Source organism: Cetorhinus maximus, chromosome 14, assembly GCF_964194155.1.
Source record: "Cetorhinus maximus chromosome 14, sCetMax3.hap1.1, whole genome shotgun sequence".
NCBI lineage: Eukaryota > Metazoa > Chordata > Chondrichthyes > Lamniformes > Cetorhinidae > Cetorhinus > Cetorhinus maximus.
In genome coordinates, this window is record NC_135892.1 from 82359275 (window position 1) to 82385127 (window position 25853).

Consider the following 25853-nt stretch of genomic DNA (forward strand, 5'->3'; position numbering starts at 1 on the left):
AAATCCAAGTGTAGCAGGCTAATGATTGATGGATGGGGCAGCATTCAAAAAGAGGAGATTATATGACATCCAGACTGGCTAGATCTACCTTTGACAAATAATGGCATGGAGCTACAGATTAAAATTTAGTGGTCTTTTCGATTCTATTACCAACGGGGTGACAAAGGCATGCAGGGGGGATGGGGTATATCCTGTTCGCTGCATTAAAAATCTTAAATCTACCCACAGTTTATAAAGGTAAGAATGACAGCTGTTTTTTTGTAGCTTTTATAGAGTCTAGATCAATGTGTCGGATCATTTGTATTAGCAATGGAAGAGCTACAAAGCACATTTTTCAGTGATATGAAAATTGAATAAATCACAACCATGATGATATTTTATTTATGTACTATCTATTTTTCTGTGGCTGTATGGTGGGGCTTGGGGAGGAGTTGGAACTTAAAGGCTTTTGGGAATCAAGTGCAAGATTTGAATTTAAGCCTGTGGGCTTCTATTTGGGTGGCCTTCATGGCATTAATATTCAATACTGTAGCAAGAATAGGCATATGTCCTGATCTAGAGCCAAGAAGACATTTTGGTGGATTAGTGTTCCCGCTGGAGACATTGGCTGCTCAAATATGCTCACACTGTTCACTGGGGGGGCATGCACAATACATTGCATTTAAACCACAGTCCAGGGTGGTTGGGTGTGGTGTAGGACTGTGGGATCAGAACACAGTGTATTTAATAATGAATAGCATACACTATGATCTTTTTCTACAGGCTCTTCACCACTAAATAGGCAGCATGGGTTAGCATGAGAGGAATCAACTTGGTCTTAGTAGTTTTTAAAATATATATAGATGCTGAAAAAATATGGTTTCAACCTATTTGAAAATTGTAAGTATTGGTGTATTTTGAAACAAAATTGCATGTTGCTGCAAAGCAGCAAGTAATGATCAGATAGAATAAATCATCCCAGTAAGGACTAGAAAATGTTTACAGTTGCCATCACTATAACTTCATGTTAACTCCTATTTACAGGGCTGAAGTGGAGCCACATTCAGATGACTACAGTCTGGGTCCAAGCTGTGTTCTCTTGACAAAACAGATGAGTACATAACCAGGAGCCTTGACCTACACAGGTGCATGACAGAATGCATTAGGTCACTGTTTCAGCAGTCCCTTTATAGAATATAGCCTTTCTCAACTAAATGTTGTTCAGTCCCTTGGGATTTTAATAGAGCTGGGGGTTTAAAAGCTAAATTAGCACAGAAAACTTTTTAAAAATTCTTAATCATTATTATCCTCCAATTCAGGCTTCTTGCATATCCCCGATTTTAATCACTACACTGTCTAAGCCCTAAGCTCTGTATTTTCCTCCCTAAACCGTTTCACCTCTTTGCCTCTCTTTCCTCCTTTAAGACACTCCTTAAAACCTACCTCATTTCCCATTTTGGTCATCTGTCCTGATATCTCTTTATGTGGCTCAATGGCAATTTTTGCTTGATAGTAGCTACTATGAAGCACTTTATTAATATGTTAAATAGCTATATAAATGTGACATGCCCAAGCAGTACCCCATATTGAGAAAGATGCTAGCGAGGGCTTGTCCAGCAACATGCATGAAAGACCTCACAATAGCATTATTTAAAAGACCAGCAATCCAACTTGCAGGAGAGGTGCTTTTGACTTATTTCTTTGATAGCAACATTTGCGGAAACACTGTGGATTATTTTTGGAGCTGTTGTGGACAGTTGATGCACCCATACCAGGAGGACAGAGGATTTGGTCACCTGTCCACACCAAGTCTGTAGTAGGAATGGGGGCTATAGTTGCAGTGCCTCTGGGTCTGCAACATGACAGGCAAATGGAGCACAGCATGTAGAGAGGGAAAGATGTGAAGAGGGTGGGTGTGGAGGGTTCCCATAGAAGGTCTTACCCACCATAGGTTTTCAGGGAGCACTTCCTCCACCTGCACCTCATCCATGAGTAATACCTAGGCCTTCAGATTCAACAAAGAGGTGCTCACAGACCTGAGCCATCTCCATCAATAGGACCTGGACCCTCACACCAGGGTGAGGGCGTTGCTCCCAGCGATCATCAAGGTCATTCTGGCCCTCAATTTCTACGTCTCCAGATGGTTCCAGGTGGCAGCAGGCAACATAGTGAACATCTCCCAGTCTGCCATCCATCACTGCATCTGACAGGTGACTGTGACCCTGTATGTGAGGAAAAGCAATTGCACTGTTTTGTCTCTAAAGAGAGAAGCAGGATATGCGGACACATGGTTTTGCCAAGATACTAGGATTTCCAATGGCGCAGGGAACCATCAACTGCCCACAGGTAGCTCTGTGGGCCCCACATGTTAACAAGGAGAGATACAAGAACCACAAGAGCTACCACTCTATTAACATCCAGTTTGATGTTTGACCATGCACATTATGCTGGTGAATGCCCACTATCCTGGCAGCAGCCATCATCCCGTCAACCTCGGACAGTCTGCCGTTCCTTCATCGTCAGGCCACCAAGAAGAACCAAAGGGTGGCTGCTTGGAGACAAGGGATATCCCCTCGACCCAAGGCTGATGTCCCCCACTCTGCCACTCAAAGATACCAGGTATACAATGAAAGCCAGGCAGCCACCAGCAAGATCATGAAGCAGCAGTTTCAATACCCAGATTGCTGGTGGAGGTTGGGGGTGGGAGAGGTTGGGGGTGGTGGAGGTTGGGGCTGGTGGAGGTTGGGGGTGGGGGAGGTGGGGGGAAGTCCAACCATACTCTCCAAAGCTTGTGTCAAAATCGGTAGGAGTCGGCTGTGTTTTCCTAACATTGCTAACAAGAGGGCACAGCTTATTGCCACTAGGCGTCCAGTGACCACCTTGGGAGGAGGAGGAGGAAGAGAAAGAAGGCAGGGAATGGCATCCAGGACCTCTTCGTTTTGGACAAAGTGTTCTGGAGCGTCACTCAGACTCTGCTTCCTGTAGAAGAGCAGCCCTTCACCACCATGGCTCCACTACCCCTTCCGTTCCCAACTCTCTTGGATACTCCATCACAGGGCCCTCTTGTCCAAGTGCTGCAATAAAGAAAAATCAACAAAAATGTTTCCATAACATTTTTAACCAGCAACAGATCCATTTGTACAAATAAAAATGAACTATTCTGTTTGCTTAGAGTTGTCCTGTGTGTGCCTCTGCCTGTTATAGTGCTCCAATGGGCCAGGATTTTACGGGGTGGAGTGGCGGGGAGTCAGGGCCAACCCTGCCTTGGCTGGTCATGGTAGTGCTGATTCAATTTTACATTCCTCAGGCAAGTAACTGCCTGCAGTGGGGGATTCTCTCCCTTTAAGAGATGAAGTCCCACCCCCGAGATCCGCCAGTCAATCGGCGGGCTGTCAACTCTTTAGCCCGAGCAGTACCACTGCAAGCAGTGGTCAACACCGAGACCACAGCCGACTGGGATCCGCAAAGATGGAGGATGCCCTGAAATGAGGGTGAGTCGGGTCGGGCATGCCAGAACCAATCAGGCAAGCCCCAATGAGGACGGGGAGGGCGGGTTGGAGCAGGAAGCTGTTCAGCGGGTAGCCCTTGCTGCTTGCTGCTTGGTGGGGAGGCCCACCATGGGCATCAGAGTGCCCAACTGGAAGGTCCACCCCCGCCAAGCCCGCAAGGAGCCCACCACAGTATTCATTGTGGTTTCCTAACTTTATGAAATACCCACCCACAGTGGTAAAATACTAAATGTGCAGGAAGAGGCCCTTAATTGGCCTAAGAGTGGGAAGACTGTCTGTCACCTGGGGCATTCCCCTGGTTAAAAAGTCAACAGTGATGGGAAGGCAATGGGCATGCCCCCCCTCGCTATCCCACTTGCTTTTACAACCTTCCCCCGCCTCCCACAATGCTCCCTGGGGCCCTGCAAATTCCTGGTCTCACATTGCTACCCCGATAATTGGCTGGTGGAAGGCTGTTGACATTTATTGGAGGAGGCTGCAGAAGGCCTTGAAGGACACCCTTAAGCAGCTCTGGGCCTTGTGGTCTCAACATACAACTGCACAATCTTGACATGGGTAGCAGCAGTCTGGGCTGGCTGGCTGAAAGACGACAGCAGGGGCATTGGAGGAGTGACAGTGGTGGGAGAACAAATACTGTCATCCTGAGAGAGGTCACCGAGCCACTGCCTCCCCTGGGGCAGCACATTTCGTAACCTTCTTGGCTGCTGTGATAGCTGAGCTCCATTCCCCTTTGAGCACTGGTATCCTTTAAGAGCTGGAGGCTAGCTGGAATACAGGCTAGGCTCACTCACAGGGTGTAGGCTCCCACCCCCCCATTGAGAATACAGCCAGCTAGAAGGGCAGGTGATACTCAACTGCACGCTCAATCATGGAAATAAAGAGGCAGCTCAAAGTTAGCATGCTGCAGCTCAGTGGGATTGGATTCAGGCAGATCACAACTCGTGACCCATGAGCCTGAAAATGGGCGCAGACAAGTTTTTAGCCTGTAACATGATTCCACAGTCCCTCATCGTATACTCTCTGTGTTTCCTTTCAGAACTTCCATCATATAAACATCGGGTGCATGAAAGACTGGTAGAAACAATGACAACTGGACACTTCAGGATAGTGGGTCAAAGCAGCTTAAGGTTGGATTTAAGCTTGAAGTTGATTTCTCCTAACCTGATATTAATAAATGTAACTAAAATTACTCCAGGTGCCTTAAACTGGGTGCTGGTGTTATACTTTCAGGCCCCACTTACACTTTACCAGACGGTGTAGTATCTGTTACATGTTTAAGAGCAATGTGAGCAGGCAGCTGTGATGCTCACTCACATCAAGTGAAAGAGAGAACAGGCTCACCCAAACACAGCTCTATTCATAAGCCACTGAGTGCTGATGAAATTTCTACTGATAGAGAAGAACTAATGGGCAAATGTCCATTTCCAGTAATTACGAATGTCACCAGTGGTGTCTGTAATTGTCTTAGGCAATACATTTTAAGATTAAAAAGTTCAGCTGCACATTGTTAATAATACAAAATGACCCTTTTCAAGCAGCCTTCCTCCTCAACCCTGTAAAAATCATGAATGTTATATTGCACTTTTAATAGAATTTGTTTGACCAAGGCTATTTGGCTGATTCAGGTACGTTACCATTATATAGATAATGTCCTGGTGATCTGTGAGCCAGTACACTGCCCAGTGTCATACTGAAATAAACTAGGAGAATCGAGCTTTAGCTATTTCTGTTGGCCCTGTGCTGGGGGACTTCTCTGGCAGTAGGGGCATTACGATTGGTTATATTTCCCCCTGTTGGGAAGGGGCAAAATCACCCAGGATTTCTGCTCCTCATTGCCATCTGGTGACTCATGCTGGAAAATGCACTTGTGTGGACATCACATCGGGACAGTTTTGTGGCTACTTCCTTCACAATCTACTAAGCCACTACCATTCAGAATTTCTTCATCCTCCTCATCTACATGCTGCCCTGTTTTCAGATATGGAGTCAGCTTCAATATGAAGGCTGATGACCCCAGGTTTTTCTTTTCCACTGTCAACTTTGTCCCTTCTACTACCTCTGTATTTTCAGGCAGCTAAGCAATCTTAGATGAGCCTCAACTTCCTCTAGCTAAACATAATAAATAAAGGCATCATTCCATTCCCTACCACAAACTGCATATCCTTGCCACCAATTCTAACCCACACCTTAGCCACTGCCTCAGACTGAATCAGACTGTTTCCTACATACCTAAGGGTCCTATTTGATCCTGAACTGAGTTTTCAATTCCAAAACAAGTCCTAGTAAGCCTTCTGCCATATCTGTAACATCACGTGCCTCTCATCCATACATTTTTGATCTTCAGATTTTTGATATTTTTCTGGTCGGTCCCCAATCCTCAAATCTTCATAAACTTTATCTTAACCAAAACTCTATTGCTCAATTGTATCCTAAACTGTAACAAGTCCTGCTCACCATCACGCCTGTCCCTGATGAGCTACATTAGCTCCTAGCCCCCCAGTTCCTGAAATTTAAAGTGCTCATCTTCTAGTTTAAATGGCCTTATGGCTTCAATTTTCCCTATCTCTAGCTTCAGCCCTAAAAGCCCCTTGTACTCTCCATTTCCCTGGCTGTCTCTTTTCATGCACACCATCCCCCCCAATCCCCCAATCTCTTTGTTCTGTTATTGGTGACCATGGCCAGGATTTCCTCCACGGCGATTTGGGGGCGGGGCCCGGTCGCCAAGGGGAAAATGACGCGGGATGAGGTCAGGAGGAATCCCCGAAGTCATCCCGGGCCATTTAAATTTTTAGGAAAGCGGGTGGACAGCGAAATCAGCTGTCCACCCGCCGACCTGTCAATGGCCAATTAAGGCCATTGACAGGCTCATTAAGATAGTTAAATGCCCTACCCGGCCAACCTTAAGGCTGGCGTGCAGGCCAGGAGCCCCAGCGACCTGTAGGTTATTAATGAAACGTCATCCACTGGTGGGATGAAGTTTCATTACCGTTTTGTAAAAATGTAATAAATTTTATGAGTTTGTTGTCAACATGTCCCATCTCGTGTGACATTGTCACATGAGGGGGATATGTTAATAATTTTAAAATGTCTCTATTTTTTGACTTTACTTACCTTTCACTAAACTCCCTGAGACAGGACTTTGCCTCAGGGAGCAGTGCGCTCTTTCACGCACATGCGCGAAAGAGCGCACTTTGACAGTTGGGGATTTCCCTCCCCCGCCCGGAACAGGAAGCGCATAGCATAACGCTTCCTGTCGGGCAGGCCACTGGGCGGGCCTTAATTGGCCCACCCACTCAAAATGGCGGCGGGCCCCGTTTCGGCTGCGGGGTTCGGCTGCCCGCCCGCCGCCGAGCCGGTGGGGCCCGCCCGCCAGCCAAGGGCTAAATTCTGCCCCACGTTCTTGAATTCCCTCCTTAAACTTTCTGTCCCTTCACCTCCATCTCCTCCATTGAGACATTCCTTTAAACCCAATTTGTTGACCAAGATTTTGATCACTCCTCCTAATATCTCCTTCTTTGGCTTGAATTCTATTCTTTGGCTCTGCCTCTATGAAATTCCTTGGGACACTTTACTAGGCTAAGAATGCTGTATACATTGCTGTCCTTCATGTCTATTCATAAATCCCAAAAAAAAGTGACCTATGGTGCAGATCTAAAATGAAAGGGATGGAAACTAACATTATCAAAATAAGATTAAGAATGCAATAATAACCACTTTAATTATTAGCAATGATAATAGATTTAAAACATTTTATTTCAGATTATATCACTGTCTTATTTACTTCTTGAAGCTCCAGTTATTATATTTCATAATAAACATATATGAATAGAAATCATTTCTGACAATTGCACACTTTAACACAGAAAGGCTCTCATGACATGTCTTCATTCAGTAATCAATCACTTCATGTATATTAACTAAAGTTCATTTGAAATTGTTTTGTGCTATTTTTATTTTTGTTGATATATTTAAGTTAATGGCATTCCCAAGTGAAGGTTGTTTTGAAGTTGATGAAAGTCCAGACTGTTGAATCATTCGTGTAATTTTTTTCTCCTCTTGCTGTTATGGTTAATTTTATTTTATTTGCTGGGCAGTATTGTGAGTTCGCTAATGATACCTACAGACAGTTTTGAAATGAAGGAGGATAACATTCGCATTTACTGAGCAGAGGATATGACCAAATGTGTTATTTATCTGAATTTTTTTGGTAGAATTTAGGGCACTGGAGACCTTTTCTTGGGGGTCCTGAGTAAGATGAAGTTGAGCAATTTCAATTCACCTCCCAGTGGCTGTAAATTCACAGTACAATACTTAATCTGCCACTGTTTCACTTAACTGGAACAAGAATGGGAATTCCTGTGAACTATTAATAAAATACATTGTTGGGATAGTGTAAACGGAGCTTTATTATGCACCTAAGCTGTGTTGTAACTTACCTGAGTGTAGTTGATCCAATATTGGTTGCAAAAAAATGGATAGTTCCATTCCTAGCATTGATAGTCTGCATCTTGACAATGTTGCTTTTGACTTTACTATTCATTGACAGGAAAAACCCTTGCTTGTTGCAAGTTATGCAATCACAGCATGGTATTTGTTTCAATTGAAAATTCTTAGTCATCCTTCCCAGTACTCAAAGGAATGCATTACCTCCCTCCCTTTCTTTAAGATAGAGAGACTGCATATCTATCTTGAAGAAAACAAATAGTGCCTTTGCTGTAAAAATAAGGCACCAAATTCAGCAGTCCAGTTTATACTTGCTACTCAACTGATTGGGTGTAACTGAAGAAGCTCAGCATTGTCCAGTGTTGTGAAGTCAGTTGAATATAAAATTGGCAGAATGTTTAATGGGCAGTCAATCCACAACCACATTCTGCCCACGAAAAAATTGAAAAACTAACTCCTTGAAAACATATTATCATTGTGATTATGAGGGGCACAGACAGGGTGGATAGGGAGCAGCTGTTCCCCTTAGTTGAAGGGTCAGTCACAAGGGGGCATAAGTTCAAGGTGAGGGGCAGGAAGTTTAGGGGGGCTGTGAGAAAAAACTTTTTTACCCAGAGGGTGGTGACGGTCTGGAATGTACTACCTGGGAGGGTGGTGGAGGCGGGGTTGCCTCACATCCTTTGAAGGGTCATGTGGACTCGAAACGTCGACTCTTTTCTTCTCCACCGATGCTGCCAGACCTGCTGAGTTTTTCCAGGTAATTCTGTTTTTGATTTGGATTTCCAGCATCCACAGTAGCTTTTTGTTTTTATCCTTTAAAATGTACCTGGATGAGCACTTGGCACGTCATAACATTCAAGGCTATGGGCCAAGTGCTGATAAATGGGATTAGGTAGGTAGGTCAGGTGTTTCTCACGTGTCTGTGCAGACTCGATGGACTGAAGGGCCTCTTCTGCACTGTGATTCTGTGATTCTGTGATTGTCTAATTTCTCATTACCAAACTGATATATTGATTTGATAAATAGTGAATATAGTCATCTGCAGATTCATTTTATGTAATTTAGCCTGGCAAATTATGATTGCTTCATATGTGATATTATGCTCGGGAGTGAAATGGTCACTTAGGGCTCTTTTAGACTTATTGTGGTTTGCATCATTTCAGTTATCAGACAGAATGAAGTATCCCTTGCAAGTGTTCTCTCCATAGCACAAAAGCAAAGTTTCCTTTGATATTTTTCACTCATTTGTTCCACCTTCAAGGAGCTAAAGTATTGATGATATATAGGTCAAATGAGGCAGATTAGGCAATGCCAGAGCTATATTACAGGTAGCACTGTATTTTACTTAGTTGGACATAGATACATTGCGCACTGGGTCCATGGTTAAGACCATGAGACATTGGAGCAGAAGTCGGGCCATTCAGCCCATCGAGTCCGCTCTGCCATTCTATGAGATCATGGCTGATCTGATAATCCCCAACTCCACTTTCCTGCCTTTTCCCCATAACCTTTGACTCCCTTACTGATTAAAAATCTGGCTATCTCAGCCTTGAATATACTTAACGATCCAGCCTCCACAGCCCTCTGCGGTAAAGAATTCCACAGATTGACTACCCTCTGAGAGAAGAAATTCCTCCTAATCTCTGATTTAAATGTGCGCCCCCTTACCCTGAGATTATGCGCTCTAATCCTAGACTCTCCCACAAGGGGAAATAATCTCTCAGCATCTATCCTGTCAAGACCCCTAAGAATCTTATATGTTTCAATAAGATCGTCTCTCATTCTTCTAAACTCCAGTGAGTACAGGCCCAACCTACTCAACCTCTCCTCATAAGAAAATCCCTCCATCCCTGGGATCAACCTAGTGAACTTTCTCTGGACTGCCTCCGATGCCAGTATATCTTTCCTTAGGTAGGGGGACCAAAACTGTTCACAGTATTCTAGGTGTGGTCGAACTAGTGCCTTGTATAGTTTTAGTAAGACTTCCCTATTTTTATACTCCATTCCCTTTGAAATAAAGGCCAATATTCCATTTGCCTTACCTATTACCTGCTGAACTTGTATGCTAGCTTTGTGGAATTCATGCACAAGGACCCCTAAAACCCTCTGCGCTGCAGCTTTCTTCAGTCTTTCTCCATTTAGATACTATTCAGCTCCTCTATTCTTCCTGCCAAAGTGCATAACATCACACTTTCCCACATTATTTTCCATCTGCCAAGTTTTTTGCCCACTCACTTAACCTGCCTATACCGCTCTGTAGACTCTTTGTGACATTCTCACCACTTGCCTTCCCACCTATTTTTGTGTCATTCTGCAAGCTTGGTGATAGTACATTCACTTCCCTCTTCCAAGTCATAAATTATATTGTAAATAATTGTGGCCCCAGCACTGATCCCTGTGGCACTCCACTAGTTACAGGTTGCCATTCTGAAAATGTTCCCCATATCCCAACTCTCTGCCACCAAATATATTACATCCTCTGGTTCCCCTTTATCTATCCTGCTTGTAACTCCTCAAAGAATTCTAATAAATTTGTCAGGCATGATTTCCCCTTCATGAAGCCATGCTGACTCTGCTTGATTAGATTATGTATTTCCAAATGCTCTGCTATTACATCCTTTATAATAGACTCCAAAATTTTCCCAATGACAGTTGTTAAGCTAATTGGCCTATAGTTACCTGTTTTTTGTCTTCCCCCCTTTTTGAATAAGGGTGTTGCATTGGCAGTTTTTCCAATCATCTGGGACTTTTCCAGGATCTAAGGACTCTTGGAAGATTACTACCAGTGCATCCACTATCTCTGCAGCTATTTCCTTTAATATCCTAGGATGCAACCCATCAGGTCCAGGTGACTTGTCGGCCTTTAGCCCTATTAGTTTCCCTAGTACTTTTTCTCTACTGATAGTTATTGTATTTATTTCCTCCCCCCCTTTTGCCCTGTGATTACTTAGCATTTTTGGTATGCTATTAGTGTCTTCTACAGTGAAGACTGGTGTAAAGTATTTATTCGACTCCTTTGCCATTTCCTGGTCCCCCACTATTATTTCCCCAGCCTCATTCTCTAAGGGGCCTATTTTGACTTTGGCCTCTCTCTTCCTTTTTATATATTTAAAGAAGCTCTAACTGTCCATTTTTATATTACTTGCTAGTCCCTTGAAGGCAAAGATACGTTTACAGCTAAGCAACATGTGCATAACATGCAGAAGATAATGAATCATAATATTCTGGAACCAGCCATGCTGTCAAAATGTGGTGTTTGTCTTTATAAGCACTGTTTATTTCTGGATGGGAAATGTCCTTGGTTGTTATAAACTTTACAAAGTTTTGAGAGCTTTTTGCCACTAAAGTGTGGATGAAGACAATACAAGTGAAGGCTTGAAAGCTCACTCAAACAAATGCAGAAACTAGATCAATATGACACAATAATGGTAATTGTTACAGTTTTGATGTAAAGCTGACTAACACATGTGGCTCACACACTAAGTCATGTAATTTCCCTCCATTGACCAATTTTGATTCACATATTTGCAGTAGGAATCTGAAGAAATCCTTATAACTAAGAGCTTATATTGTGGTTTTGTGGATGACTAGTGGTTAAGTGTTAATTGATTTCCAGAGTAAAAAACATCCCGATTCTGATTACCTCATACCTGAGTCAGCAGAAGTTTCCTTTCACACCCTTCAACATAAATTATCTTGGGTTACTTCAGTACAATGGACTATTCTTTCTTGACAGGAGTTGATGGGCCTTTAGTTGTGGCATGCTATGTTATGCTTCAAGAGGCTCGAAGCAATGTTTAATCTACTGTAACAAAAACATTTCTCATGGTACGTGGCGGTTCCTAAAACTTTATAATCTCCAGACCATTAATGTAACAATGAATGTTAGAGGTTAGTAAAGTTTTCCATTTGTATTGCTACGCTATGGCAACATGTAATGACTGGAACCATTTGCTGAGCATTAAATTGTCCACTCAGAACAAATCATTAAAGAAACAAATTGCAAAAAGAAACCAATACAGGCTACGGCTAATCTTTATTTACTGCTTTCTTTTTTGGTTCAACATAAACAATGTACTTTGGTTGCCAAATATTAAGAGTTCTCAGGAATTTGTCTCCACACAAAGATTGTAAGATTGCATTCAGGATCCTGTGACTTTAGTAGGAGTGACTCAGAGTTTAATGTGCTTCTCAGCAATGCATCAGAATCACTCCCTCTAACCCCATCTGACTGTGGTTGTCAGTAGGAATAGCTATTAATTTTGAAAATGACTTTTCCCATGAATTTTGAAAGCAGGTACTTTTGGTGGAGCATGGGTCTGCAGGCACCAGCCGCACGGCCCTGGCCTGAATGGTAACGAGTCACTTGTGAACTTAGGCAATTGGTGTTAGAGACTATTTTATCATGGGAGCACCACTACTAAATCCAACCTTGTCTTCATCCAGCATTCCATCAAAAAGGAATGGGATCATAGGGCCTAAAATAACCTCTTACTGTTCCTAGACATTTAACATCCACATATTCACTTTTATCAGCAGGAGTGACTAGATTATATTCTGGAGTGGAAACCATTGCTGAGCTTTTTCCTTCTCTGTTCCAGGAGAAGGAGGACAATTGCCCTAACCCAACCTATAGAACAACGAGAGTTACAAACAGAAACAGGTCTGTTGAAGGGTCATGTTGGACTCGAAACGTCAACTCTTTTCTTCTCCACCGATGCTGCCAGACCTGCTGAGTTTTTCCAGGTAATTCTGTTTTTGTTTTGGATTTCCAGCATCCGCAGTAGCTTTTTGTTTTTATCATTTGACTCAATCTGTCTATGCTGGTATATATCCTCCAACAAGCAGCGGTTGTATCCCATGATCCTGACATTTACCCATATCCTTTATCCCCCTTTTCCATTAACCGCCTACTAAATCTATCTTACATGTAGATCTGGTCTCTGCTTCAATCACCAGCTCCAGTAATACATTTCACAGCCTCAACACTCCAACTATAAAAGTAAAATGCTCCTGCTTTGTCCTAAATTGCTTAAATTTAAGCTTATATCCTTGTCCCCTCATTCCAGGCCCCTCAATCACCGGAAAGTCTGCTTCTATTTACTTTCTCCCATTTCTTCATAATTTTAAACCCCAATCAAATATTAATTGCCTTTGTTCTAACAAAAACACATTTTTTTCACACATTTCTTCCTATTTAAAAGATTAAATCAGGTTCCCAAAGGTTGTAATCGCAGGATTTCTCCCAGTGCCACGTGCTAATGAGCATAGAAACAGGAAGATAGTAAGTCTTCCTGGAGAGATGGTCCAGAAGGGGGAGTTTTCGATTCTTAGGGCATTTGGGACTGGTTCTGGGGGAAGGGGGACCTGTACAAGATTGATAAGTTGTACTTGAACAGTGCTTGGGCCAATATATTCGCTGAGACATTAATGAGTACAGTTGGGGAGGATTTAAACTAATTTGGCAGGGCAAGTGGAACAGGAAAATAGCAGAAAGGAGCAGCAACGAAATCAGGGGATTGAGAGATATAAACTGTAATAAAATTAGAAATATCCCAAAAAATTCAGAGACTAGGTTGAGGAAAATAGGAAGAGGGATAAAGGAGTTACTAAATTATATGCACATCAATATCTGTAGTGTAACTAATAAGGTTGGTGAGCTGTAGGCAAAGGTTGCCAAATGGGGTTATGATGTGGTTGGATTAACAGGGGCATGGCTCAGTCAAGACCAGGAATGAGGTCTAGAGTTGAGTGGCTCTGCGGAATCCAAACTGTTCACTGGTGAGCAGGTTGATGCTGTGTACATGCTATTTAATAGTGCTGTCAACAACTCCTTCCACCAATTTGCTGATACTTGAGAATAGACTGATAGGGTAATTGTTCAGATTGGATTTGCCCTGCTTTTGTGAACAGGAATATCGTGTCACAGATTTGGAGATTTGCTAATGTTATACCACTATTCAAGAAAGGGGTGAGGCATAAACCAGGAAACTACAGGCTAGTCAACCTAACGTAAGTGGTGGGAAATTATTGGAAATGACTATCGGGCTACAATAAACTTTTCTCTGGAAAGGCATGGGTTAATTAAGGAAATCCAGCATGGAATTGTTAAAGGCTAATCATATCTGACTAACTTGATCGAATCTTTTGATGAATCAAAGAAGTTTGAATAAGAGTGTATTAATGCTATATACGTAGGTTTGTAGAAGGCACTTGATAAAGTGCCACACAGGAGGCTTGTTATAAAAGTGAAAGGCCATGGAATTAAGGGGAAAGTAACTATGGATATAGGATTGGTTTAGTGATAGGATGCAGACGGATTGGTTGAGGATGGGTGTTTTTCATTCTAGGCAATGACTTACAGTGGTGCTGGCAAGGGGCAGTATTTTACTCTTTTTAATTTTAATAAATAATTTAGGTTTGGGTGCAGGGAGCAGTATTGATAAAATTTGCAGATGATACAAAACTTGGCAATGTAGTAGATAAAAAGCATCAATACAGGGAGATGGTGGAATAGTGGTGATGTCGCAAGGCTGGTCATCCAAAGACCCGGCTAATGCTCTGGGAACATGGGTTCAAATCCCACAAAAGCAGTTGATGGAATTTGAATTCAATTAATAAATCTGAAATATAAAGCTAGTCTCAGCGATGGTGACCATGAAACTATCATTGATTGTTGTATAAACCCATCTGGCTCACTAATGCCCTATAGGGAGGGAAATCTGCTGTCCTTTCCTGGTCTATGTGTGACTCCAGACCCATAGCAACGTGGTTGACTCTTAACTGTCCTCTGAAATGACCTAGCAAGTCACTCAGTTCAAGGGCAATTAGGGATAGGCAACAAATGCTGACCTTGCCAGTGATGCCCACATCCCATGAAAGAATAAAGAAAAAAAAATCTATAGTAAACAGACTCATAGGCCGGAATTTTCCAATCCCTCATGCCAGCGGGATCTTCCGGTCCTGCTGATGTGAACGGAGATCTCAATGGCTTGCCAAACTCACGCTGGGTGGGGGGGGGGTGGAAAATTCCGGCCATATAATCAAACACAGAACAACTGAACATTACAATGCCAATTCCATTCTCTCTTGAAATTAAATGGATAGTTGAAAGTATGACCATTTACAAAACCTAACATTCCTAACATCTCCTTGTGACTTGGAGACCAAGGGCAGAATTTTATGGCCCATTCCATTGACAACAGCGGGAACGTAAAATCCCACTGTCATAAAGTTCTGCCCTAACAGTCTATCTACTTTCAGCACAGCTGATTTAAATTGCTTGTACCTTGCTTGTAACAAGATAACCTGGGCCCCTGTTTTTGTTTGAAAAATATATTTTATTCATAAAATATCTGGAAGAACATTACAAAACATTTCAAAATCGCCATCACAAAAAGTACAATCAGATTCAACTTTTACACATGGATCACGAGGTGCATCAATACTATCAATGAATATTACAATCATTTCAACATGGTCATTACAGACAATCAGACAATGGTATTGGAGTTATCAACATACATCATGTTGCATTCTGAGGTGCTTCAATACAATTATAATACAACTAGTATTCAATGCATACATTCATTGTGAGCTGTACAGCCTGAGGGGCTCTAAACAATTCCCAGTCCCTCGGTGCACTATGGCAGAAAGGTCTTAGACAGGGACCTTTCCCCATTGCGCCTTTGCGGCGGCTGCCCCAAGCTTTGGTGCTTGCACCTTCTAACCAGCAGGGTAACCTGGGCCCCTGTTTAACCTTTAACAGCCAAACCACCCAAGCTTGTTGTCAGGCGGAATTCAGGACAGGACACGTGACCCTGTTCATTCCTCCATTTCAATCTAAATTAAAGAGACTGCCACAAAACATAACAATCTTACAAATTTCATATTTGTAACACAGTGAAAAGGCAATTAAAATCTCCTGGAACAATAAGGCCCTTATTCTTACTGATCTCTCTGATCTGTCTACAGATGTTCTCTTCCATTTCCTTGTCATAATTAGCAGGAGGTGGGGGAGGTGCAAGAGTACAACCACACAAATTAAACAATCCCTTTGTTTTTCTTTGATCTCTTTAGTGATGTTAACTCTGTCTGAACCTCTTTTTTGTTTACATCAGTTCTCTTTACAGCATGTAATCTCTCCATCATCAATATTGCCATTCTTTGTCCTTCCTTACCTATACTGTCCCTACTAAAAGCATTGTATCCTGCTCCGCACCTCAGTTTGAAGTCAACTTTCTGTTAGTGTTATTAAAGATATACCTTCCTCTGACAGAATTGCTTCCCACTCCCACATTCTGAGCATTACAATGCATGCAATTTGTATTGTTTTTATTTCACATTTCTGCTTTTCTCTTGCTTTTTTCTCCAAGCTAACACTTCGTTAGTTTATCTTAATCTCTCCCCTGGTTATAATTGCTTGATTTGTTTTTCCTTCTCGGCTTCCTTTCACCTTTTCTGCATGTTATCCTTTTTGTTAAACTTCTTATTTATATATTTCCCATATGTGTCAGTCCCGGCTCAGTTGGTATCACTCTTAATTGCCTTTGAGACACAAGATTGTGGGTTCAAGTCCCATTCCAGGACTTGAGCATAAAAATCAAAGCTAACACTGAAGTGCAGTACTAAGGGAGTGCGATGCTGTTGGAGGCGTTGTCTGTTCAAAGAGATATTTGCTCTCTCAGGTGGATGTAAAAGATCCCTTGACACTATTCCGAAGAGCAGAGGAGCTATCCCTGATGTCCTGGCCAATATTTATCCCTCAATCGAAATCGCAAAACAAGATTATCTGGTCATTATCATAGTGCTGTTTGTGGGACTTTGTGTACAAATTGGTGGCCACAATTCCTGCATTATAACAGTGAAAATACTTCAATACTGCGCTTCACTGGTTGTGTTGATGAAAGGTGCTAGGTAAATACCTTTCTTTTCTTTTTATATCTATTTCTACCTACATTCTTGTTCTGATTGCTTTTCATTTTCCCTCCCCTTTTTCCCTCCTAATGAGTCTTCACTTCCCCAATTTATTAATTTTTCCAGTTTATTTACTTTCTTTCTGCTCAGTGCTCTATTCTAGTGGGAGAGACCCCACCTGCCCCGGAATTGGTACTGATACCCCATAAAATGGAAACTGTCTTCCCAACATTAACCCTTAAGATCCCAATCTCACTACCCTTCTCTATTCTTGTACATGGTTACCTGGGCCAGTTAGAGATTATCACCCTTGGAGTCCTGCTCATAAATTTGCTCCCTAATTTTCTAAACTCCAAGAGTTAAGCTTCTGGCCTTTCCTCCCTTATCATTGGCTCCATGATGTGGACCATGATGACTTCCATACTCAATTCTTCCTAATTTTCATACTCGTTTCCAGTCTTTATGAAATGTTTACCCTAGCATTTGTGAAGCAACAAAACAACCAGAACTACAAAAAATCCTGTGCACCTCTCAAACGATAAATGGTTTATTAAATATCCTATCTGACTAGCGTGTGCTGTAAGTCCAAAGTAAAAGTGTGTCAACAGCAGAAATTGTAGAGTCAGGAGCTCTCAAGCAAGGCACTTTTATCTTGAATTCTTCATATTGCTGCATTACTAATGCCTGCATTGGTGCAGTCTAATATTAGTAGTACTGCTCCATCAGCAGTTCAGTTGCATGTTCAATGCCTGGTCTAATTTGCATTAGCTGTGCAGGTCAGGCTGTTGGCATTAATGCTCCCTTGGGAAAAAGTGGTTGGGGAAGTCACAGAGGTATACAGGTGCTTGGGGAATGGGGATATTGTATACTGTTGCATAATGAGGACCAGGATCTCAAACATGAGTCTAAAGTCATGGTTTACCAGGCAACAGCGATCCTCGTGCTCTGATATGCTTGGAGACTCGGACAGCCTACAGCAGATACCTTAAAGCATTTGGCATACTATTAGCCTTCCCTTCGCAAGATCCTCAAAATCCGGTGGCAGGAAAGGTGGTACGAGGCAGCATCCTCTCCCAAGCCAACATTCCCAGCATCAAGGCGCTAATCACTCAAAACCAGCTCCAGTGGGCAGGACATGTTGTTCATATGTCTGACACCAGACTCCCATAGCAATTGTTCTACTCGGAACTTGGTTGCAGCAGGAGACTCCAGGAGAACATCAGAAACACCTTAGAGATGTTCTCAAAGCATCTCTGAAGTGGTCAAACATTCCCACCAATGCATGGGAACCTGGCTTGTGACCAACTAAATTGGAGAAGGTTTATTTGGGAAGGCACTGAGCATATCGAGAGACCTCATCGGGAGCACACAGAGATGAAGTTGAGAGGCGGAATTTTCTCTGGAATCGGCAGTCCGATATCAGGCAGGAAAATCAGTGTTTGATGGGTTGATGGCAATGGTGGAATTTCACCCCATATTGTGCGAAACATTGTTAAAAAAAATCAGAGGCACGGGTTTTACATTGGATCGCTGGCAGGGTGACCTCGGATTCACCCACCCCGCTGTGACCTCAGAGCTTCAGTAATCCAGGCACCATATTTAAAGGGCACCCCTACACAGAGCTAGCACTCTAACAAGGGATAGGAAACGGCTGAGAACTGATGGCTGCCAAAGCTAGGAAACATGCTGCCCCTAAATTTAGTGACGCCTCCCTTAAGCAGCTACTGGACACAGTGGAGGCCTCTACCCTCACTCTGGGCAAAGACCAGCAGGCAAGGACACCAATCCAGCATGGGAGGCTGTGGCAACGGTGGTCAACACCAACAAACTCCAAAAGCAGACAGCCACCCAGTGCCGAAAGAAGATGAATGATCTCCTCTGTTCCGCCAGGGTAAGTCACTCTTCTCATCGCTCTCAACGCACGTTCACAAACCCATTACACATCCACAGGGATCTCACTCACTGCTGGCTCAAGGGGCATCAGCACTCATTCTTTCACACACACCTTCAAAAGCCTTTCGGATTGTGTCCTCATCCTGTCCATGTTATCACTCACCCACCCACACATGCCAGGCATCCTTTTCATCTGGCCTGGCAGGCATCCTGCTTACACTCTCCCCATCTGTCTTCATGCAGGACAAGCTGGCACACAACAAAAGAGAGTGGTCTCAGACTGGTGGAGGAATGCTCGACCTCAAGGTCATGACAGGCTTTGAACATGGAGCAATTCAGCTGGCCGTCAAGGATGTGGACCGTTCATGTTCTGATGGTGAGGTTGCCGGTGCGCAACCGAGTGAGGATCCAGCACTGCAACATTCAGCAGACAACCATCCCGTAAGTGATGTTTCCTGTTTCCCAGGCCTTTGCCATGCACTAATTATCTTTCGTTTCTTTTGCAGGCACATATGTGGGATTCAGTTGAGGAGGGCCACAAACCAGGTCCTCGACCACAGCCCTGAGGACACCACGGAAGAGGAATCTGCAGACACTGACATTGAAGACCTGTCACAGCGCTCACCCACACCCTCCTCCAGCTCAGAGACACGCACCTCAGTGGGACCTGCTTCTAGAGTAGCCTCGGGGTCACAATCTGGTGAGCACATCGCACTGCCTGATCCACAGCAGGCAGCAGCAGGGACTTCCCAGGTTCCCGGGACTTGGAGGACTGCTGGAGGCCTGAAATCTGTTGAGTCAGAGCCAGATGAGGAGCCTCTGGACTTGGCCATACCTCAGTTGCTAGAGTTGCAAAGGCAAGCTCGGAAACATCTGGAAAGCTTGTTTGCTGCACTCCTCAGATTACAAGGCACAATGGAGGATTCTGTCCGCCTTGAAAGCGAGGTGATAGCGCCAGCATGACAGCGCACCGAGGTCAACACTGGTACAATGGTGCCACCATGGAGGCCTTTGTCCAGGACATTGGCCCTGCACAGCTGCAGGAGCTGCACTCCATCACTGAGGCATTTGTTGGCATCCATCAGTGTCAACGTGAGAGGAGGGGCAGGGCACCTTGAGCTCGATCAAGTTGCCCCTTCCTCTGAAGGAGTCAGCCAGGGGCTCTTGGGCACCCATAGGGAGGGGGATCAGCAGGTGCACACCCTGGGGCCATCACCCTAGGTGACTGCGAGAGTGACCGGCCCATCTGAATCCCCTCTTCCTGTGACCCCTGCAGCTCCAGATCCATGGACCAAGGAGGGTGGCACAGTCACACTGCAGGGGCCTGAAAGCAGGTTGGGGCCCTCCAGGTCTCGGCCCTCCAGGGGACGCCCGCCAAGGTCATCACAGGCAACAGGATGTAGCAGTCAGTAGGTCGCCTCCACCTCCGCTGTGGATGTCGGGGATGCACCAAGACAGAGTAGCGGCAGGGTTAGAAAGGTTAAGAGGATGTAATTGCACAACGTGGGGACGGGTGTCAATCATTTGTACGTAATGTTGACCATTGTAAATACACACCAAAGAATGTCTCCTTGTGTTATGGCTCATTGTTATGATGAGCAGTGTTCATGTCAATCAGATGTGAAACCTTGGTTCCTGCACAAAATGAAGCCTAGTGTTGCAGTCCAGAGCCTCTCCCCTGTGCAGTGTGTAACCTACTGTGCACAGTGATTGTCCAGCTTCAAAGTCCAGATCAGTGATGCCTGCACCTCCATGTGGCTTGTGTTGCTGCAAGAATCTCGTACCCAAGTGTCACTGGGTTCCATGATGTTCTCTGTGTGCTCTTAGCACCTTAGAGGTGGGGCTGCCCCCCATCTCGACACCATTCCTGACAGGTGAAGGTGTGGTGCTGAAGGGAACAGGTGATGAAGCCTGCCAAAGGATCAAGAGCTGTTAAAGCCCAGGTGGCCGCTGTATCTCAGCAGCATCTCCATGACCATCTCCACACAGCGTATGTGCACTGCCCTCAGCCAGACAGCTGTCAGGCGTTCCCAGATACAATGTGAAGATCTCAGGGGTGTCCTCACTGCATCTTGTCATCATCCTCCTGGAATCATGAGAGCCTCATGAGTGCGCCTGCCTCGTCTGGCCAGTGCAATTGCCTCATTGTCGGCATCCTCGCCTTCCTGGACCTCATCACCCTTATCCCCTTTGACCTCCTCCTCATCGGAGGAGATGTGCAGCTCTTCCATCACTTCATCATCCAGGTCCTCCGCCCTTTGCATCGCCAGGTTGTGAGCGCACAGCAAGCCACGATGATGCGTGACACCATCTGGGGACTGTACTGGAGTGCTCCATCAGATCTGTTGAGGCACTGGAACCTCATTTTCAGGTGCTCCGGGCTGCGGCATGAGCCTCGTTTTACTTTCTCTCAGCAGCAGTCTGAGGCCGCCGCACAGGCTTCATCTGCCACATCCTCCGCAGTAGGCCTTGTCCCCGAGGAGCCAATCCTGCGGCCTGTGTTGTCTCTGGAAGATATCAGGGATCTGAGGCCTGCTGAGGATATACAAGTCTGGACACTTCCAGGGTATCTTGCACAAACCTGAATGATCCGTTTGTTATGGTCGCAGACCAGCTGAACATTGAGAGGGTGAGAGAGTATATGGGAGTCACATGCTGGACTGCTCGTTGCCAGGGAAATTTAAGAGCCACGTGGATGCAGTTGATGGCACCTGCACATGCGGTCATCCAGGAATCTGAGAAAATCCCAGCGCTCTTGCTTCCTGGCTCGCCTGATCTCTGTTGACGTTGACAAAGGTGTGAGCCTTGGCAAAAATAGCGTCTGTGATCACTTGGATACATTTGTGGGTGGAGGCTTGCAAGATTCTGCACAGGCCCCCAGTTGAGCCCTGGAAGGAGCCACTGCCGTAGAAATTGAATGCGGCGGTCAGCTTCACTGCCATGGCAGTGGATGCCCTCCGAGTCCCCTTGGCACCAAATCCTGCAGAAGGTGGCATATGTGAGTAACAAGTTCCCTTGACATGCACAGGCATCAGCGACACTGGTTCTCAATCATCTGCAGATAGTACATGCGCCGTCTGTGGACCCTGGCTCTAGTGAGATGGCTATGAACAACAACTCAGGGGGGGGCCCATCCTCTGTGTGCAGAGGAGGCCATGCCACCCCTTGGTCTTCAGGGTTCTGCCCCTCCCTTTGGCGAGCCAGGCGCCTCCATCGCGTTCTTCTCCTTCTGCTCTCCTCTCCTGTCTATAAGCAATCAGGCAGATAGCGAGATCACCAGGTTCCATGTTCCTTATAGTTTCCTCACTGCAGTATCAAAGAGAGAGACATGAGCAATGTCCCCTAAAGATCACACTTGGTCAAGTCATTGGCTGTCTCTCATGGCCCTTTTCGGCCTATCAGAGCGTTCTGGCTACATGGATGCCCAGTGTTTGCTGTGCATAATAGTTGGCCAAAACTCCACCCACCACCGCCCCAAACCACATGACCGAGTGACGACAGCTTCGACCACTCGACTGCACCCTGAACTCTCATCTCAGGCGCAGGCATTTTCCTAACCTAGACTCCAAGGCTTCGTGGTTTGCTTAGACCATGAGAGTGACTTTTCAACATCAGCTTAAACATAATGCTCGGGATCAGGAACGCACCCCTGTATCAGTGTTCGATGTCTACCTGTCCCAAGGGGATCCTGAAACTTGCCCAGTCGCCCAATGGATCTGAAGCACCATAGCACTCATTTGGTTTTGAAGTCTGCGCACGAGGGGTTAAAAGTAGAGGAGTAAGCATTGGCACTCTCAGGAATCAGTGTTGCTTGAGTGGGCACAATTGCTGACTAGCCTGATTCCAAGCATGTCAATTTAGCTCAAGCTAGATGGTCTCAGCTGCGAAAGAATGCTCACCTTTGACATTTTTTTCCATTTGCCTGGACATTTCGTTCCGCCCACCCCCTACCCGACATGTCACATGTTAGTGTGCAGCCTTCAGTCTATGCTGCCGTGACCCCCCCCATTGCACTGTTGCCCTAGCCCCGAGGTTCCCTGTTCCCTGACACTGTCGCCCTTGCCCCGGTAGCACAAGCCAGCCACGAAGAAGCCGCTGTGGAGACTTGCCTGTAACCCCGCCCTGCACCGAATCCACAGAGCCAGTTCCTTGCATTGGGATCCTCGCGATCGTTGTGCTAAATTGTGTGCACTCACCTCTGAGGTCCCCTTGAATTTCAGGTCACCAGGCACACGCCTTTTAAAAGCAGCTGTAAATCACCCCACTGTGGGATTTAAATTTGACGAGGTGGGGTGATTCTGGCATGTGGCCACAATAATTACATGCAAATGCATTCAAATTAAATTCCCAATGTCCAACGGCAGAAAACGCGGCCCGCCATTGACGGGGGAGGAGACAATCACTTCCCAGATTTATGTCGCTGGGAAACACACCGAGGGCCTCCTCATGAGATTTTCCAATCTTGCCACCGAACACACTTGTCCCAATCGGGCGCAGAAAATCCCAGCTGAGGTGTCAGAGAGAGCTTACAAATCTCCAAACACCTCATCTGCCCGGCCTGCCCTGCATGTGGCAGTGTCCGCAGATCATGCATTGGACTGATCAGCCATCTCAGAACCCATTGAGCCAGGGTGGAAGCAAGTCATCCTTGAACCTGAGGGACTGCCTAAGAGATACAGCGGCAGAAGTAACTGGGTTCAGACAGGAGTGCCAGAATCTGCCTCCCCCAACACACTCCCCCACCAAGTGGATGTATCTGAGTCTTGATCTAACTTCCATCTCTCTGATCTGCTCTTACTGGTTAGTGTTGTGATTAAAACATTGTGGGAGGACCATGGATTGTTGCATTAAAAAGAATGTTTTGTCTAATATGAATTTAACTATGCAACAATAGACCAATATCAGAAAAGTCTTAGGTTTGATCTCCACCTGTGCTGAATGAGCTGAGCTCTGGGTTTGTGGTATGGGGTGCTATCATGTGCATTAGCATCCTGGTTGAGGCAGGAGGCAAAAGAAACAGCCACTCCTGTTTGAAAGTGTAGGTTTGTGGTCACCAGCTGAGGGCAAAATGAGGATGAAATTCTTGGGCCATTCATTGCTGTCAACACTCAAGGCACAACCTTGAGGAATGGCCATTTGGGCAAGGAACTGAAAGCTGTGGAACTGAATCGCAGTAGGAGTCAACATGTTCAGGAAAAGAAGAGAAGAGGGAGAAGCTAGATAAGCTGAAGAAATGAATACTGGTTTAATTGATTCATGCAGTAACGGAGCTGCTGTAATACGCACAGTTCATATTCTAAGGCCCAATGAAAAGAAGACTCTACAATTATAAAGGGCCAAACTAAATGTAGAGACAGAACTGATACAAAGGGCTGGATTTTACGGGATGCCGTATTCACTGACCCCACCCCAACCCCTCCCACAACCGAAAAGTGGGTTGTCAGCCCCCTCCCACCTGAAAGCGGGAGGCCCTCAGTGATATTACGCAGCTTTAATTATTTCAGAGTGGGACATCCGCCCTATCTGGGAGCAAGACCGCCCTAAAGAGCTGATTGTGCGGCAGCTCTGTAGTCGCAACAGTGCCAGGGTTGAGTGGTGGCCACTGCTGGGACTACATGCAATCCCAGAGAAGAAGACTGATGGAGCGCGGACTTAACGGCAAGTCAGAGATTTTGGAAAGGCCTGGTTAACAGACCCCAGCGATGGGATGGGGTGTGAGAGGCTGAGGGGGAGGTGGTTAAGGGGGTTGCCTCCGATGGCAGAGGCAGACCCCTAATGGAGGTACCCCCCTTCCTGCACGACAGCTGCCCACATAGTGTAAGCTGGCAGGCTACCTGCCTTGCCTCCACCTTCCCCTGCTACATGTAAAACAGCATTAATTGCTGCTTATGGACCTCAGTAGGCCTAAGGGTGGACAGCTGCCTAATGCCTTACCCACCCCACCCACTGGGAGACAGTTCAGGAGTGGTGGGAAGGCAGTGGGAAGGCCGCCCACTTTATTTTATTGAGCTGCCCCGCCTTCAAATATGCTGGCGGGGTGGAGGGGGAGGGGTGCTGTAAAATCCAGCCCAAAATGTTAGTTGTGTCGGCGTACAATAAGAAAATGCAACACCTGCTACTTGACTTGACTATCTTTGATTCCTGCACAGCCAGGTAATGCCTTGTGCTCTTTCCTTGTTGGATTTTTTTTGTACCCAGTTTAAACTTTTTCTTTGCAAAGGGGTTGATTCATGTTGGGTCTGAACTTTGGGCTGAAGATCTATTGCCTGCCAGAGGCCCTCCAATACATCACTCAAGTGGCCTGTCATTATGTGAACGATAATTTCAGCAGCGTATTCAACTTTGGAAACCAACACAGCTGGGCCAAAATTTGACCTCAACCAATATTCATAGATGTTCATTTCCCTGCGGGGGTCTCGGAGTAGCAGGAGCAACAACCTAGGCTTAATTGATTTTGTTCCTCTCTAGCGAGTAGTGCTTTGAGCTTTTTTATCATTCATTCGTGGAATGTGGATGCCACTAGCGAGACCAGAGTTTATTGCAAATCCCTAATTGCACTTGAGAAGGTGTTTGTGAGCTTTCTTGTTGAACTGCTAAAGTCCCTGTTGTGTAGGTACACCCACAGTGTGGAGGGACTTCCTGAATTTTGACCCAGTGACATTGAAAGAGCGGTGATTAGTCCCAAGTCAGGATGGTTTACGACTTGGAGGGGGACTTGCAGGTGTTGGTGTTCCCATGCATCGGCTGCCATTGGTCTTCTAGATGATAGTAGTCATGGGTTTGAAAGATGCTGTCGAAGGATGCTTGGTGAGTTGCTGCAGTGCATCTTGTAGATGGTACACACTGCTGCTGCTGTGTGTTGGTGGTGCAGGGAGTGGATGTTGGAGGTGGTGGATGGGGTGCCAATCAAGCAGGCTGCTTTGTCCTGAATGGTGTTGAGCTTCTTCAGTTTGATGGAGCTGCACTCACCCAAGCCAGTTATGGAGAGTATTCCATCACAGTCTTGGTGGAGTTCCTTGTAGATGGTGGACAGGCTTTTGGGAGCCAGGAGATGAATTACCCACTACAGAATATTCATCCTCTGACCTGCTCTTGTAGCCACAGTATTTATGT

General features: G+C 45.3%; 1 long non-coding RNA gene across 1 annotated transcript; it reads left to right on the plus strand.

Moving 5' to 3' along the window:
- The first annotated feature begins 763 nt into the window (after positions 1-763).
- On the plus strand, positions 764-2890 carry LOC144690153 (uncharacterized). The gene is made up of 3 exons (XR_013578774.1): positions 764-879; positions 1024-1124; positions 2844-2890. It is a non-coding gene; the product is annotated as an uncharacterized LOC144690153 (long non-coding RNA).
- Positions 2891-25853: the final 22963 nt, after the last annotated feature.